Genomic DNA, 17500 nt, shown 5'->3' on the forward strand with positions numbered 1-17500 from the left:
TTAGCTACCCTAGCTAGCGTGGGGGTCGACCACCATCTCTAGCTTGGAGGTCGACCTTCACCATCTCCAGCAACCCTATCGTAGAAAGGGTCGACCCTCACTACCCCCTATCAACCCTATAGTAGGGGTCGACCTTCAGCACCTCCAACAACTCTAGATAGTAGGTCGAGCTTCACTATTTCTTCCCTCCCCAGCAACCCTAGCGTGGAGGTCGACCTCCACCACCAGAGGTCTCAGCAGGAGAGAGAGAGAGAGAGAGAGAGAGAGAGAGAGAGAGAGAGAGAGAGAGAGAGAGAGAGAGAGAGAGAGAGAGAGAGAGAGAGAGATTGGGTTGGGGCGGAGGGGAGGACAGGCTGGAACAATACACATAACTCCACTTCCAGTCAGATAATTTGAATTCCAGACCATAATAATCACCGGCAGAGACAAAACCTACCTCGGCTCAATCTGGCTCCTGCGGGCCGAAGGGGCGGAGAGTCTGCTCTGTAGCACCCCTTCTGTTGGCCGTGGTGTACCTCCTCTGGTTGCTAGGGCACAACGTGTTTTGTAGGTTGGTAAGTCCCGTGGATCGTTGGCTGACAGATCTACATATTGTAGAAGGTTGATCCTATCATGCAGCGCGTGGATGTAGACCCCCAGGGATAGAGTAAAAGCTACTATTCACAACGCTATGTTGTGGTATTACTTATTTGTCAGGCGCAAATTCGTAATTTGTTCCGTAAGCTACAGTCCAACTCCTCCCTAGCAGCCTGTAACAACTGCCTGCTTCCTCTAATAATTATCTTCTGCTTCTAGGACTGCCTGGTGCATCTAGCAGTTGCCCGTCACCTCAAGCACATGACTGCTGTCTCTAACAGATGCGTGTGTCCTTTAACAGTTGCCCGATGACTCTAGCAGCTGCATGCTGCCTCGAACATTTACCTCCTGCCTCTGTTAGTTTCATGCTGCCTCTTATACATCTGTGTCGTCATATACAACCGAGTAACTGAAATGCAGACAACTCCAGCATCCTGTCGTCTAAAAATCAATTTTCTTATTCTTAGACTATCAAAAATTACGTAGGGATAAAAATTCTACAGTTGTATCATCCCTACTTTTGTAAAAATCCTTTTTGGTACTTCCATCCCTACATCATCCCACGTACATTCACTGCTTTGTTATTTGTTGCTCTTGTTTTCTTATATGTACATTACACGTCACCGCAGAAGGAAAACAGGACAAGTAAGTAAAAGTATAAGGGGCAGAATCCGCAGCCTTGCCTTCCCCGGCTGACCACCCGCTCGATGACCACCAACAACTGTCCAGTTGGGACAAAGAGATAGCAAAAGGCACCTCTTCTTGATACATGATTCTAATCTATTTCGGACAAAGTAGGAGACAATAATGATAATAATAACATAATAATAATACTAATAATGATAATAATAATAATAATAATAAGTTGGTAAGACTGACAAATTTTGGTTTAGTTTAGGTTTCTAGCGATGTTACTGGGTTTGTTGGGTAGAAAAAAGTTAAAATCTCTGTCTTGCCAAAATTTGTGCAAGCAAAATTACGCATGTGAAGCATCTTGGCCAAGACTGCGAGTACAGTTTACCGATTTTATGACATTCTACTAAAAAAGAAAATAAGTTTTTGGCTAAAAAACATTAAGTGTAGCTGCATCAACCTTCACTCAACAAACAGGAGCAGCCTCTAACACCTCAGCAGTAATGTTTTCAGTCTGCCCACAGCATTTCCCCTCCTGGCAAGCTTCTCTGTGCGTCCAGTAGATTGTCTGTATACCTTCCCTTCGATTGTGTCTGTGTAAAAGAGCTCTGGGCTGTAGCACAATCACTCATCACATGATGAAAGGTTGTACCGTCGCGCTCAAAGGTCGTACCGTCATACTCTGAGGTTGTTCCTTTGTGCTCAAAAGGCCGTTCAGTCGTCCTCAAATAGTCATACCATTGTGCTAAAGGGTCGTATCGTCGTGCCAAAAGGGTTGTACTAACAACTTCAAAGGGTCATACCGTCGTACTCGGAGACCGAACCTATTACGTCCTGCTGAAGGGGTCGAGAATCAGACTTTAAAAACTTTACAGGTTCATAGTTGAACACTGTGATGATGAAGAACCACCTAAACATCCCAACAAATCAGTAGCTCAATTGTGTTTAAAGGCGAGATAGGCTAAGAGCTGAGGAGCGAAGCAGTAACACAAACCAATTAGTGAAAAAAGAAATCGTAGTGGAACATACTGACGGCTAAACAGCCGAGCCGGTAATAAGCTTCGAGCTGAACACACTGACAGTAAAGACGCCAACCACTAAACGGGATAATAGCTTTGGGATATCCGTAACGGCTGACTGTATTAAGACTGGGAGTGGAGCTGTACTGTTGTATTTCTCTTGGCCTAACTGGAGGTGTATACTAATTGTTAGGAGTATTGTAGGACTCTTGTGAATACATTCTCTCTCTTGTGTTCTATCTGGTGCTGTATTGTGTGTTCTGTCTGGTGCTGTATTGTGTGTTCTGTCTGGTGCTGTATTGTCTGTTGCTTGCTGAACGAAAAGGACTGTTTTCCAGCCGCTGGAATCTGTAGGATCTAATATGATGGTGAACAATTATACAAAGATGCCAAAAGAATATAAGAATATGTATGCTTTCATAGCAAAAGAAATTATATATATATATATATATATATATATATATATATATATATATATATATATATATATATATATATATATATATATATATATAAAGAGAGAGAGAGAGAGAGAGAGAGAGAGAGAGAGAGAGAGAGAGAGAGAGAGAGAGAGAGAGAGAGAGAGAGAGAGAGAACTGTAAAAGAAAAAAGAGAAATTTATAAAAAAAAATTTTTTTTTCTCTCTCTCTCTCTCTCTCTCTCTCTCTCTCTCTCTCTCTCTCTCTCTCTCTCTCTCTGACCACGCAGAATGCAATACATCAAGCTCCTTTCCTTTACGACCCAGTTCGGTTAACTTTACCATCTGGTGAGGGTAGACCCCGGTGACGTATCTACTCCGGTAAATCCCTATCGCAGTCAGTTGTGTTGTGTCTTCACTTACTGATCGTTCAGGACAACAGAGGAAGGAGAGGAGAGGGGGGAAAAAAAGACGAGGAATTATGTGGAAAAATTTGTGGTCTAGGAGGCCAGGGCAGCAGCTCACCTGACGGGAAAAGTCATTAAGTACTGCCACGGGTCCTCGCTAATTAACTCAATTAATTAAGAGTCTTTTAATTTTCCTGCTTCATGTAAGCTCGGTCGTTCGTCAATTGAGAGGCCCGGGCAGGACCCACGTAATAATCTCCTGCGGCTAAGGTGCAGACTCTTCGGTAAAGTAGGTGTGACTTCGACCTTAGTGTTGGCCACCGCTTGGTTCCTTCTGTACCGCCGGAGTTCATAAGTAAAAAAAAGAAAAAAAAAGAAAAAACATTTAATGAGATATATTTGCGGCGTCTTCCTATTCTAGTTACGAGTATAATTTGCTCTAAATAGGCTTAGAAAAAGTAAGAGTAGCGGAGGATCTCAATATCTGTCTAGTCAATCAACGTGTATCAGTCTGTGTATCTATATAAGTCTACCTATTCTACCTAACTGCTTAGGCATCTCTCTCTCTCTCTCTCTCTCTCTCTCTCTCTCTCTCTCTCTCTCTCTCTCTCTGTATATATATATATATATATATATATATATATATATATATATATATATATATATATATATATATATATATATTTTATTTTTTTTTTATTATACTTTGTCGCTGTCTCCCGCGTTTGCGAGGTAGCGCAAGGAAACAGACGAAAGAAATGGCCCAACCCCCCCCCATACACATGTATATACACACGTCCACACACGCAAATATACATACCTACACAGCTTTCCATGGTTTACCCCAGACGCTTCACATGCCCCGATTCAATCCACTGACAGCACGTCAACCCCGGTATACCACATCGCTCCAATTCACTCTATTTCTTGCCCTCCTTTCACCCTCCTGCATGTTCAGGCCCCGATCACACAAAATCTTTTTCACTCCATCTTTCCACCTCCAATTTGGTCTCCCTCTTCTCCTCGTTCCCTCCACCTCCGACACATATATCCTCTTGGTCAATCTTTCCTCACTCATTCTCTCCATGTGCCCAAACCACTTCAAAACACCCTCTTCTGCTCTCTCAACCACGCTCTTTTTATTTCCACACATCTCTCTTACCCTTACGTTACTCACTCGATCAAACCACTTCACACCACACATTGTCCTCAAACATCTCATTTCCAGCACATCCATCCTCCTGCGCACAACTCTATCCATAGCCCACGCCTCGCAACCATACAACATTGTTGGAACCACTATTCCCTCAAACATACCCATTTTTGCTTTCCGAGATAATGTTCTCGATTTCCACACATTCTTCAAGGCCCCCAGAATTTTCGCCCCCTCCCCCACCCTATGATCCACTTCCGCTTCCATGGTTCCATCCGCTGCCAGATCCACTCCCAGATATCTAAAACACTTCACTTCCTCCAGTTTTTCTCCATTCAAACTCACCTCCCAATTGACTTGACCCTCAACCCTACTGTACCTAATAACCTTGCTCTTATTCACATTTACTCTTAACTTTCTTCTTCCACACACTTTACCAAACTCTGTCACCAGCTTCTGCAGTTTCTCACATGAATCAGCCACCACCGCTGTATCATCAGCGAACAACAACTGACTCACTTCCCAAGCTCTCTCATCCCCAACAGACTTCATACTTGCCCCTCTTTCCAAAACTCTTGCATTTACCTCCCTAACAACCCCATCCATAAACAAATTAAACAACCATGGAGACATCACACACCCCTGCCGCAAACCTACATTCACTGAGAACCAATCACTTTCCTCTCTTCCTACACGTACACATGCCTTACATCCTCGATAAAAACTTTTCACTGCTTCTAACAACTTTCCTCCCACACCATATATTCTTAATACCTTCCACAGAGCATCTCTATCAACTCTATCATATGCCTTCTCCAGATCCATAAATGCTACATACAAATCCATTTGCTTTTCTAAGTATTTCTCACATACATTCTTCAAAGCAAACACCTGATCCACACATCCTCTACCACTTCTGAAACCACACTGCTCTTCCCCAATCTGATGCTCTGTACATGCCTTCACCCTCTCAATCAATACCCTCCCATATAATTTACCAGGAATACTCAACAAACTTATACCTCTGTAATTTGAGCACTCACTCTTATCCCCTTTGCCTTTGTACAATGGCACTATGCACGCATTCCGCCAATCCTCAGGCACCTCACCATGAGTCATACATACATTAAATAATTTCTTTTGCTATGAAAGCATACATATTCTTATATTCTTTTGGCATCTTTGTATAATTGTTCACCATTATATTAGATCCTACAGATTCCAGCGGCTGGAAAACAGTCCTTTTCGTTCAGCAAGCAACACACAATACAGCACCAGACAGAACACAAGAGAGAGAATGTATTCACAAGAGTCCTACAATACTCCTAACAATTAGTATACACCTCCAGTTAGGCCAAGAGAAATACAACAGTACAGCTCCACTCCCAGTCTTAATACAGTCAGCCGTTACGGATATCCCAAAGCTATTATCCCGTTTAGTGGTTGGCGTCTTTACTGTCAGTGTGTTCAGCTCGAAGCTTATTACCGGCTCGGCTGTTTAGCCGTCAGCATGTTCCACTACGATTTCTTTTTTCACTAATTGGTTTGTGTTACTGCTTCGCTCCTCAGCTCTTAGCCTATCTCGCCTTTAAACACAGTTAAGCTACTGATTTGTTGGGATGTTTAGGTGGTTCTTCATCATCACAAAGTTCAATAATGAACTTGTAAAGTTTGTAAGGTGTGGTTCTCGACCCCTTCAGCAGGACGGTATGGTCCCCGAGTACGACGGGATGACTTCGAAGGTGTTGGTATAACAATCCTTAGGGCACGACGATACGAACATTTTGCACGACGGTATGACTATCTGAGGACGACTGAACGGTCTTTGGAAAACAAAGGAAAAAAAAACTCGAGCACGTCAGTATGACCTTTGACCTTGACCTACGACGCATATGCACGACGGTAAGACCTTCGGTTATACTGGTTTGACCCATTATACCCAGGGGTCGTAACGTTTTGCGCAAGAGTCGTACCTCTGTGTTCAAAAGTAAAGTCGTGCTTAGGGCTCTAAATGTCCATCCTGTTGGTTGTAAACCAGCTCAATTACTTACTTTTTGCTTACCCGTTGGGCGGTTTATCTTATAATCAGTTATTTAGTTTGCAAGAAAAATGCTAAGCCGTTAACTTCCAGGCTAGTTAACTGTTAGATATCAACCAATTTAACTTTTAGCTCATTGAGCTGTTGGATATTGAGTCTGCTTCTTTATAGCTATAAGCCTGTTCTGCCGCTGATCAAATAAACTCTTTACCATTGCATCATTTCAACTATTCCCTTATGTTTGTCTGCTATTTGCATATTTTCATAAAAGACTATTTCATAATAATAATAATAATAATAATAATAATAATAATAATAATAACAATAATACAAATAACAATAAAAATTATAATAATAGTAATAACGATAATAATAATATTGTTAATGACAATAACAATTAAGCGTGTTGATTTGACTCCTTTAAGAAGTAATTCTGAGCCTTAACCAGAAGCATCATTAATAACTTATGCAATTCAACCTCTTCTTTTCCAGCCTGATCAATCAGTATCTAACACTCCAAAAGAAAATGCCAATCTTTTTAGCACCTTCATTTCCTCAAACTCTCCTCTGAATGATTCCACATCTTCGCCTTCCCTCACCACCATCTCCTACCAAACATAGGCCCTCTCCTACATATTCACCGAGCGAGGTATTCCAAGTACTCAACCTAGCTACATGTGAGTAAGGCGTACGGCCTGGATGTCACGCCTCCTTGTGTTCAAAAATAGTTCTTCGCTTAGCTAGTTCCGATTCTTGCTCGCCTACTTCTTCTTCCCTTTTGGAAGCATGCCTTGGTGTATCGTTTCCCTCTGAAAGGAGACCGTTTTCATCTTTCTAACTACCGCTCCATCGCTCTCACTTCTGTTGTCTCCAAGACCTCCGAAACTTTCCTTAACTCTCACTTTCTTAAGCACTCACAGTCTCATTCCCTTCTCTCTGATCACTCAAATAACTTTCGCGATGCTTGGTGATCTCTCCTGTTTGATACACCTCTAGTCTTCCTCTATCAGGCATTGTAGTGAAAGTCTTATCGTCGCCCTCGACACCTCCGAAGCGCATGATAATAGTCTTTGCTTTCTATAGCTCCTTCATTTGCCCTTTTTTTTTTTTTTTTACTTCTTTCTGCTCTCTAATCCACTGCCTTTCCAATCATTCCATTGTTATAGTCGCCAATGAAGCGAATTTCTCTCGTCTTCCCAGTGGTGTCCCTCAGGGTTTACCCCTGATGCCTACCTTTTTTTCCTCTCTATCCCAATTCATTTCTACATTGCTGATTCCAGTCTACCTAATTTTTTTTTTTAACTCATTTTCTCTCTTCTTCAGACTCAAATTCTAGTTCCATTTCTCGCACTAAACACATTTCCTTTCTTAATTCTGACCTGTGCAGCTTTGCCTAATGGGGAAGCTGTAATCTGGTAAAATTCACGAGAACAAAGAAGGAAATTCTAATCAAATTCTTTTCTAAATCTTATTTGTTTTCTGGTTTTAAATTTCATGAAACTGCAGTTCAGCCACGCAATAAACGTCTTGGGCATAGCTACATCTTTCACTCTATCTTGGTAAGGCCTCATAACAAATTATATTTCCGTCGCATGATCTTCCCGAAAGCTGGGGGTGTTGTATAGGCGCTACGATCATTTTTCTTTCGAGAGGCTATTTCGTATCTGTAGGGGTCTCGTTCGCGCTATTATGAAGTGTTGCTTGCATATCAGGGATGGTTCTTTATCCACCTCTCACTCAGCCAGAGGGGAATCAAAAGCGTTCTACCTTATCAGTTCTCTTGCTGTCATTCTCTTTCCCTCCCGTCCACTGTGGTGATGGTTCCCTCTATCTGTTCTACAGGTATTCCCGCCACTGCTACCAACGGCTTTTCTCCGTGTCCAATCCACGAGACCCCTGGACCTGCGGCTCTCGCCTGACTACTGTTTCCTATACATTCAGGCGTGGAGAAAAGCCGATGCAAGGAAGCTCTGGAACTCTAGTCCTTCTTGTGTATTTCCCTCTTGCTGTAGCCCCCCCCCCCCCCCCATCTTTGAGAGTCACGTCTACAAACACCGGAGGAGCTCATGTAAATTTCCTCTATGGTTTTTTTCTCTTACCCGAGATGGCCACGACTGGGGTGTGTATTCGTCTACCACCACCACCACCACTACAACTATCACTACCATCACCACCACTACTACTACTTCTACTAATATCATTGCTACTACTACTACTACTACCACCACCACCACCACCACCACCACTACTACCAGTAGTACTAATATCAATGGCTGCTGTGGTGTACAATTGGGTCCTAAAAAGAACCCCCCTTCCTTCCCGCGTCGCGACGACGCCTCAATATATCATTTTATCCTCGTGGCAACGTAGAGAAGCGGTGTGTGTGTGTGTGTGTGTGTGTGTGTGTGTGTGTGTGTGTGTGTGTGTGTGTGTGTGTGTGTGTGTGTGTGTGTGTATGGTGGGGTGAGCGCATGCTTTGGGGTTGGGACTGAGCTACTTGTGCAGGGAATAGAGGGAGAGCACCGACCGCCTCACCCACCATACTCTCTACCTCATCCACGACATGCTATGTCATACATCACATCGTCTCATCCACCCACCACACTCTGCCTCACTCAGCTCACTCGCTACATCTCATCCACCCACCACTCTCTGCCTCACTCAGCTCACTTGCTGCATCTCATCCACCCACCACACTCTGCCTCACTCAGCTCACTCGCTGTATCTCATCCACCCAACTCTGCTTCACTTACCACACTCGCTGTGTCTTGCGCATCTGCCAGAGACTTTCGGACCACAGACAGACTACCACACCACGACAAGCGGACCACAGATAGACTAACGCACCACGACAGTCTACAAGCTGTGGTTAAACACAGTCTGAATTTACTCATTCTAAATCCACCTGTTTTATGGTTTGAGACTCCGTTTGTGTGTTTGTGGGTCGCTCTATTGATAATCTTTTGTACGCATAATTCTATCGCATTTCGCCCATGGGTGAGCTGATCACTGTCTTCTCAACGCCATGAACACCGTGGAGGCCGGTGTTCAGTCCCGAAGCCAAGGGTAGGGGAGAAGAGCACGGGTGGTGTTCTTCGCCTTTGAAAGAACACTCTTTTGAGAGGCTGGATCTCTCATGGCATCCATACCGGACGTAATTATTTCCTTACTCTTCAAAACAGAACGTCTGTGTGATGTGGGTACGAACAGACGGATTGATGGATAAACACACACACACACACACACACACACACACACACAGGGTGAGCACCTTTCTCTCTAAGCTGAGGATTGCATCATAAGAATTAGACTTTCATCGACTTAAATATTACGGTACGACCTATGCGCACGACGGAATGACCGTTAAACTCGCCGGTACGAACCTTGGGCACGACGGTACGACCCTTGAGCACGAGGGTACGACCCTTGAGCACAACGGTACGACCCTTGAGCACGACGGTACGACCCTTGGGTATGATAGCTTGCCTGTATTTTGCCTTGAACCTGAAGGGTGAAGGCAAAACGAAACTTTCTCACTTACTAATGTTACAGTGAAACTTTCTAACTCAACAACGTTACAGTGAAACTTTCTAACTCAACAACATTACGGTGAAACTTTCTAACTCAAAAACGTTACAGTGAAACTTTCTAATTCAACAACGTTACACTAAAACTTTCTAGCTCAACAGTGTTACACAGTGAAACTTTCACTAGCCAGTGTTACAGAGAGAGAGAGAGAGAGAGAGAGAGAGAGAGAGAGAGAGAGAGAGAGAGAGAGAGAGAGAGAGAGAGAGAGGAGGGGGGAGTGGTTGCCGAGAGGACAAGTCTGGAGGAAAGCGAATGGGGATGAGGACAAGCGGTAAGCGGGGAGGTAAGAAGATGGTGAGAGGACAGGAGGTCAGGAAAGAAAATGGGGAAAGGACAAGCAGGAAGGCAAACAGATGAGGAGGGTACAAATGGGAATGGGGACGAGGTGGGAGAAAAACGAATGGGAAGAAGACGACGAGGGGGAGAAAAATGGATGAGGAGAGGACAAGGGGAAGAAAATGGACGTGGGAGAGCACAAGTGGGGAGGATAGCGAGATAGATATGCCTCCCTTACCGTACTGATTAAATACCTTGCTCCCGCAGCAGCCAATACCGCTTTAAGAGGTTCTGATCCCATATTATTAGCGCGTGCTCGATACCTCATTATAGCGGGCAAGTTTGGCTCACAAAAATACTTAAGATGGGATTTGAGAAGCGTGCTGAGATGAGCGGCTGGTAGTGCTGCTGCTCCTACTGGGACCTTGGCAATGCTGCTCCTACTGGGGCCTTGGCAATGCTGTCATGCATACGTACATACATCATACATACATATGTGCTACATACATCCAGTAAACACACATACAAGCGTTCATCATGCATGTACATACACACATAGATTCATTTACATGGAAGAGATACATGTATGTACATACATACATACTTGCAAGCATACATGTATATATACGTATACATACTCATATATGCATATAAGCATTTATACATATATACATACATATGCAAATTCATACATGACTACATCACACACACACACACACACACACACACACACACACACACACAAAGACAAACACAACCATACACACAAAGGTATACAAACACACACATAAACACATCCGTGTGTACACATACACTACAAACACACACATAGGCACACACATACAGACAAATACACACACAAGCACAAACAGTCAGGGCAACACACACACACACACACACACACACACACACACACACTGAGCCACGGCTTTCTAGTGAAGCTCATTTTTTCCCTGCATCAGCCAGAACTAACTCATCAGAGAAGCGTCAGGATTTTTGTGCCCACACCAATTCCAGTAATCACGCAAAAAGTAATTATTTTCCTGGGGACTCACTCCATCCAATCATATCGAGAAGCACTCACACAGTCTTACAAGGTGGGAAAACAAAGACTATACAGGATGTAATGAGACGTGTGCGCCGCTGCGTGGGGCGCTAGCAAGGTCGTCGGCTGGCAACCCCCTGCAACTCCTCTTGTTCGTTCTCGGGGTCTTGATAATTCCGTGGTAATGCGTCGGGCGCAAATAGATAGCGTTTCAGGGGATCCTCTATCCCTTTGATGACTTGGGAATTTCTGAAGATCCGTGTAAGTTTACAAGGGAAGAGGATTTCGTAAATATTGCGAACAAGATACAGACGAGAAAGAGTGAGAGAGAGAGAGAGGGAGAAAAAAAAAAGGGGGGGTAATGTGACAGTGAGATGTGAGTATGGTAGCAGGCTGGAGCCCGCGGCAGCATGCCAACAATGCCTCAGTCCTTTGGTGCAATTTGCGCATAAACTCATTTCAACAGTTGGATTGTCATTTTTAGTTAAACTTCGATCCCAGCAAAGCAGTCAAAGCTATTTAATCAAACTTGTTCCCCCTGGGTTTTGAGTGACTAGGAAAGTCGAGTGCTGCTATTTTTCCCCTCACAACGCAACCACGCATCTAGAATTTCATTTGTTGGCTTCCTGATTAGCGAAAGTTGCTAAGTTTGCCAATTACGTGATACTTGATCAAAGCTATTGTGCGTGCGCCCTTGCTAAACTCGTCCGGAACGTTGAGGTTGGCTGAGACTTCGTCTTTACTCCTTGCTAGTTTATCTTATCAGCTTTATCGGACAAGGAAAATGATGGCTACGCTTTGCTGAAAGTGAAGATGGGCAGGCAAGGAAAATTCTCACCACTACATTTATTGACGTACATTTGTATTTCAAATACACAATTTTCTTGCACACTCGTCTTGAGCAGTGAAGTCATAGTGACAAGAATCCAGTCGGAAACCTCAATTACATCTGCAATTTCGCTGTTTACTTTAAGATCAAGATATGAACCACCTGAGTGATGAAATTCATTTTCCTCTGTGTACTGCGAGTGTTGGCTCACGCACGCGCGCGCTCTACGATGGAAAGGGAAACGAGCACACTCAAGCAGCCGGATGCCAAGATAAGGCTGGAAACCCAAGGTTTGTTGTGTTTCGTCAGTGACTTTTCTCCCAGATTTTGCTAATACGAAACTTTTTTTTCGAAGTTTCTCGCGCCTTCTGCCCTGGCTGACTTTTGAAGTTTCCCGCGCTTTCTGGCCTGTCTGAGAGTCGAAGTTTCCCGCGCTTTTCTCGTCGGATCTGTCATCTTAGCGTCACCTGTTGGCCGCCAGCATCGGGATCCCAAATGTAATCGGCATGCATCTTTTTTTCATGTGTAGCAAGGGCAAATACTTTCGCGTACTGTCATTTATACAAAATGAACATTAGAGAATCGATTTATATATGTTGCTGTTCAGCACATGAAAAATAACGGTGATACACACACACACACACACACACACACACATATATATATATATATATACATATATATATATATATATATATATATATATATATATATATATATATATATATTTTTTTTTTTTTTTTTTTTCTTTCTTTCATACTATTCGCCATTTCCCGCGTCAGCGAGGTAGCGTTAAGAACAGAGGACTGGGCCTCTGAGGAAACATCCTCATCCAGCCCCCTTCTCTGTTCCTTCCTTTTGAAAATAAAAAAGAAAAAGAGAGGGGAGGATTTCCAGCCCCCCGCTCCCTTCCCTTTTAGTCGCCTTCTACGACACGAAGGGAATACGTGGGAAGTATTCTTTCTCCCCTATCCCCAGGGATATATATATATATATATATATATATATATATATATATATATATATATATATATATATATATATATATATATATATAAATATATATATATATATATATATATATATATATATATATATATATATATATATATATATATATATATATATATATTCTTTCCACTTTCATACTAGTTCAACGTTTCTCGTGATAGGTAGGTAGCGCCAGGAACAACAACAACAACAAAACGCTTTCGTTCACATACATTCGCTCCCCAGCTGTCATATGCAATACATGGAAACCACAGCCCCGTCTCCTCAACCATATATATATATATATATATATATATATATATATATATATATATATATATAGAGAGAGAGAGAGAGAGAGAGAGAGAGAGAGAGAGAGAGAGAGAGAGAGAGAGAGAGAGAGAGAGACTACTGAGGGAGATAAGGTGTGTGTGTGTGTGTGTGTGTGTGTGTGTGTGTGTGTGTGTGTGTGTGTGTGTGTGTATGTGTGTGTGTGTGGTTGGCTGACGGGACCCTTGAGCTGCGGTGTGATGCCCCCTGACATAAACCAAGCCAGGCTCCTCTGATAATCTCACTCGCCTCTACCTGCACACTCGTCCCACATTTTATCCACATCTCTGGTAGCTTCCAGGGTTACTCGGAAAGGGAGGATGCTAGCGTTCGTCTTAGAAAGTAACAAGTAAAGAGTAGGTCATGTGTCACTTCTGCTGGACCAGCAAGGACCAGACTGACATCCTACGTGACCAACAAGGACCAACCTAACACTCCATGTGACTGATATGAACCACTGAAAGAGCTCTTCCCCCACGTCACCAGCATGATCCAGCTTGACCCTCTGATGTGACCAGTATGATGGACTAGTCTGACACCCTTGATGTGACTAACATGTACCAAACTGACAAAAATATTGTAGAGCGAAGCAGATGATATGAGGGTAACGCTCATGTTCTCCTTTTCGAAGGGGAACAGGAGCTACGACAGGTGCAGGTTTTATATCCTCCTCCTCCTCGTCCTCCTCAGTGTAGGTGTTGCCAGCAGCCAGGGAGGCAGGTGTTCCCCTCCCCCGGGCCGCACGCATCTGGCAACGAGCAAAGGTAAACAAACCCCTAAAATAAGGCGGCTCATTACCCGGGAGTCCGGGGCGCCCACCGCCTGCCTCCCAGACCCGAAATATTAAAACACGGGCTAATTGATTGGAACATAACAAGGTGTCCCTAATTAGTTCCATAATCAAGTTGGGGTTACACAAGAGCAATATACATGGCATTAATTCTAGCCATACATTATACAGAATTTCATAACGACAGCACAGATTTTACGGATAAATTTCTCCAGTGGTAACTTCAACCGTATCAGTGATTTCATAAAATGTAAACGCAGGGGGAAAGTAGCAGTGAGATTCACACGCTAGGTTTAATAACAGGTGTGCGTGTATTTGCCTGACGCCCTGCTGTCAATAGCCATCAATGTGGACCTTCCATGGGTTAGTTCGGGCGGCGGGCGATAGATGGCAGCGGCGGACGGTGTCGCGCCGCTGGCCAACCCCTCTGCGAGGACCAAAGGCTCTGAGCTGAACACTCCCTGCTTGCTATACCACACCGTAATTGCACTGTATAACGAGTTCAGTCGTGTGTATACATTATGCAGTTACCAAGGATTAATGAATACCCAGGAATTTATCACGGATTATGGATACATGGAAATAAATCTTATGTTGAATCTGTCATGCTCTGGGGTCCTGATAGTATTATATATATATATATATATATATATATATATATATATATATATATATATATATATATATATATATATATATATATATATATATATAAGCGCTTCTTAGAATATGGAGTAAATGACTAGCTACTTGAAACAAGTACACATAAATTCTCTGCTTAGGTAAACTGAATTCACTTTTTGAAAATGGTGTGATATATCCACCAGTCAAAAAGGTATTATCCCCACTATTATTCATTTTTGGATGAGACTAAATACTTTATTTTTGATGAGATGAAAATAAAAAATCACTATCCACCAGGAAACAGTAGAGAACCTCTTCAGATTGGGGGGAGATATGAGAAAGCGTATTCAATAACAGTTGACTGAAAATGAACAATATCAAATCAGATGTTATGGTATTTGGAAGGCGTCAAGAAATTCCAAACAAAAGGTTAAATCACTAGACCACTACCCCAAACAAGATAATTCGAATTCCTTAGAGTCAGTTTATCAGCCAGTGGAGTTATTCAAAGAGAAATAACAAAGAATGATAATAAAAAATAAATATACAAGAAACAAGTCACGTAAGTTATCCCCATTATTGATGGAGAAACACATCCCTGTTGAAGTCAAAAGATTCGAGTCCAACACTGTACTCATATCAAAGTTGACAGATGGAGCTGAAATGTGGACATTATTACCCACTAACCACGTAAGCAGACTGACAACGACAGAAACGAGGTGAATCAGAATCATCCTGAGCAAAACAAAGCTGGATTGCATGCGAAATAAAGAAAAATGAATACTTAAATGCAATACACTTTATTATGTTATTACATTCTACAGTATGTAACTGAATGCAAAGATACTGAACCGTATTTCAGTGCAACTTCCCGATCTCCTTTCTTTAAGATAGGCACGACAACTGCTCTCTTCCTTGGAACTACACCCCTCTTCGGGAGTATTTCTTTTTTAACCTTCAAACTGGCTTGGTCGGTGCTTCTGCACACTCCTTGAGCACAAATGGATAGACTCATTCAAGAGCATACACCATGTATGAATCGAGACGCTGTAAAAGCCTCCTTACATCTCTTCTGACAATCTTAATGCTCTCTGCGCTCTCCTCCCCGCCTTGTCACACTGGGTTTGACGTTGTAGCGTCCGTCACTATGTATCATACAGTGCCTCGTGTCGTCATCTCCATCAGCTCTTTCTTTCTGAATCCCCAAGGCTGATCAACTGCTCTTTAAGTGAAGATTTATTCCTGATGAATGATGAAGTGTTTTTGGATTTTCCCCTGCTATGTCCATATATATATATATATATATATATATATATATATATATATATATATATATATATATATATATATATATATATATATATATATATATTATCCCTGGGGATAGGGGATTAAGAATACTTCCCACGTATTCCCTGCGTGTCGTAGAAGGCGACTAAAAGGGGAGGGAGCGGGGGGCTGGAAATCCTCCCCTCTCGGTTTTTTTTTTTTTTTTTTTTTTTTTCAAAAGAAGGAACAGAGAATTGGGCCAGGTGAGGGTATTCCCTCAAAGGCCCAGTCCTCTGTTCTTAACGCTACCTCGCTAATGCGGGAAATGGCGAATAGTTTGAAAGAAAAAAGAAAGATATATATATATATATATATATATATATATATATATATATATATATATATATATATATATATATATGCGCTACCTCGCAAACGCGGGAGACAGCGACAAAGTATAGTATAATAATATATATATATATATATATATATATATATATATATATATATATATATATATATATATATATATATATATATATTCCCATGAGTCCACGGGAAAAATGAAACACAAGAGAGAAATATAAGTCAGTTACATTTCTCTCTTGTGTCTCCCCTGATGATGTGGTTATTACACGAAAGTACACTTGGGAACTTTTCGTGTTTCATTTTCCCCGTGGACTCATAGGAATACCTTCATCACGCGCAAAATTGTGATCCTTTCCAATATATATATATATATATATATATATATATATATATATATATATATATATATATATATATATTATTTCTTTTATTATACTTTGTCGCTGTCTCCCGCGTTTGCGAGGTAGCGCAAGGAAACAGACGAAAGAAATTGCCCAACCCCCCCCCCCCCATACACATGTATATACATACGTCCACACACGCAAATATACATACCTACACAGCTTTCCATGGTTTACCCCAGACGCTTCACATGCCTTGCTTCAATCCACTGAGAGCACGTCAACCCCGGTATACCACATCGCTCCAGTTCACTCTATTCCTTGCCCTCCTTTCACCCTCCTGCATGTTCAGGCCCCGATCACACAAAATCTTTTTCACTCCATCTTTCCACCTCCAATTTGGTCTCCCTCTTCTCCTTGTTCCCTCCACCTCCGACACATATATCCTCTTGGTCAATCTTTCCTCACTCATCCTCTCCATGTGCCCAAACCACTTCAAAACACCCTCTTCTGCTCTCTCAACCACGCTCTTTTTATTTCCACACATCTCTCTTACCCTTACGTTACTCACTCGATCAAACCACCTCACACCACACATTGTCCTCAAACATCTCATTTCCAGCACATCCATCCTCCTGCGCACAACTCTATCCATAGCCCACGCCTCGCAACCATACAACATTGTTGGAACCACTATTCCTTCAAACATACCCATTTTTGCTTTCCGAGATAATGTTCTCGACTTCCACACATTCTTCAAGGCCCCGAGGATTTTCGCCCCCTCCCCCACCCTATGATCCACTTC

This window comes from Panulirus ornatus, chromosome 12, assembly GCF_036320965.1.
Source record: "Panulirus ornatus isolate Po-2019 chromosome 12, ASM3632096v1, whole genome shotgun sequence".
Classification (NCBI taxonomy): domain Eukaryota; kingdom Metazoa; phylum Arthropoda; class Malacostraca; order Decapoda; family Palinuridae; genus Panulirus; species Panulirus ornatus.